Source organism: Cervus elaphus, chromosome 4, assembly GCF_910594005.1.
Source record: "Cervus elaphus chromosome 4, mCerEla1.1, whole genome shotgun sequence".
Lineage (NCBI taxonomy): Eukaryota > Metazoa > Chordata > Mammalia > Artiodactyla > Cervidae > Cervus > Cervus elaphus.
The window spans coordinates 60,055,880-60,057,914 of NC_057818.1; the positions used below are offsets into that span (position 1 = coordinate 60,055,880).

Sequence of the window (2,035 nt, forward strand, 5' to 3'; positions counted from 1 at the left end):
TGGGGGTAAGTTACAATCTTCTGTATAACTAAGGTCCCTCAGATCCTGCCTGATAAATTTGTAAAGAATGAAGCAGTGATCACATGAGTATCTTCAGTGATTACTTTTACATATTAGTTCTCTTTAAATATTATACATAGAACCATTTAAAGGCTGCTGGTAACAGAAAAACAAGAAGCAAATTTTTCCAAGTGGGAACTATTGTTAAGTGGAGAATATTGGATTTCAGTTAACATGATTCAAGTAACCCATGCCTCATATTCCCATGCAGGACATTCTAACGCAAAAGTACCAGTGACTGTGAACTGAAAGGATGGCCTGCAGCTTTTTCATAATAGGAATGATCATCTTAGCACAGACCATGGTTGGAATTCTGGGGAATTTCTCACTCCTTTGCAGTTATATCATCCTTCACTTCATGGGTTACAGATTAAGGTCTACAGATTTGATCCTTAAGCACCTGATTATGGCCAACTCCTTGGTCCTCCTCTCTAAAGGGGTCCCCCAGACAATGGCAGTCTTTGGGTCGAAGCATATCCGCAGTGATGTTGGCTGCAAACTTCTCTTCTTTCTGCACAGAGTGGGGAGGGGAGTGTCCATCAGTAGCATCTGCCTCTTGAGTGTCTTTCAGGTGATCACGATCAGTCCCTGGAACTCCAGGTGGGCAGCGCTGAAAGTAACAGCTCCCAAGTACGTGGTTCTCTCTATTTTCCTGTGTTGGATCCTGAAAATGCTGGTAAATGTCATTTTCCCGTTCCATATGACTGGCAAATGGAGTGACAAAAACATCACAGAGGAAAGATTTTGGCTACTGTTCTTCTATTGTTACTGACAAAACTGGAGACGCCTTGTCTGCAGCATTGCTATTATTCCCTGATGTTTTATGTTTGGGGCTCACGCTCTGCGCCGGCAGCTCCATGGTTCTCATCCTGTACAGACATAAGCAGCAGGTCCAGCACATTCGTAGAACTGACGCCTCCTCCAGGTCCTCCCCTGAGTCCAGAGCTACTAAATCCATCCTTCTCCTTGGGAGCACCTTTGTCTACTTTTATATTCTTTCCTCCACCTGTCAAGTTCTTTTGGCTCTTTTTGATCAGCCCAGTCAGTTCCTTGTGGACATCACTATAATTATTACTGCGTGCTTCCCAACTGTCAGCCCCTTTGTGCTCATGAGCCATAACTCCAGTGTACACAGGCTCTATTTTGCCTGGATAAGAAATGCAAAGTCTTCTACTATTATGAGAAAAGTGTGAATTTTATTTATTTCTCTAATGATCAGTTGCCAGTTCATTTATTTACCCTCAGAATCCTAATTTAAATTTTGAATCTCAAGATAATATTATACCGGACATGCCAAGTGTCTTCTTCAGTATAAAGACCAATTGAAATATATTATCATGATATATGAATATATCAGTGAAGTTTTCTTGTAGAAAAGGAGCTCATGTTTATGCAATAAAGAACAGGTTGAAATAATCTGTATATTAAGAAGTGTCAAAATATGTTACTAACCAAACCAATTTCCCAGAAATGAAGTAGGTATGGAATTATAGATTAAAGTATACATGAAATGGATCAATGTGTACAGCAGTCAGAAATAAAATTGAAAAAATTAATGTCCTTACAGAGTAAAGAATATCCTGGTTAGCACTCGAAGGTAAAATCAGGTAAGAGTTTGGGAGCCAGTTACAAGTTTATAGTTAACATTTTTTTTCTTTTTCCTTCGTTTATATCAGTTGGAGACTAATTACTTTACAATATTGTAGTGGTTTTTGCCATACATTGATATGAATCAGTCATTTGCATGTGTTCCTCATCCTGAACCCCTCTCCCACCTCCCTCCCACCTACCTCCTAAGGTCATCCTAGGACACCAGCCCTGAGCACTTGTCCTCATGCATCAAACCTGGACTGGCAATCTGTTTCACAATTGACAATATACATGTTTCAAAGCTATTCTCTCAGATATACCCACACTTGCATTCCCCCACATAGTCCAGAAGTCTATTCTGTACATCTGTGTCTCTTTTTCTGTC

The 2,035-nt window shown here is 40.1% G+C and overlaps 1 pseudogene; it reads left to right on the forward strand.

The window, feature by feature from the left end:
• The first annotated feature begins 313 nt into the window (after positions 1–313).
• LOC122692826 lies at positions 314–1,253 on the forward strand (annotated as a pseudogene).
• Positions 1,254–2,035: the final 782 nt, after the last annotated feature.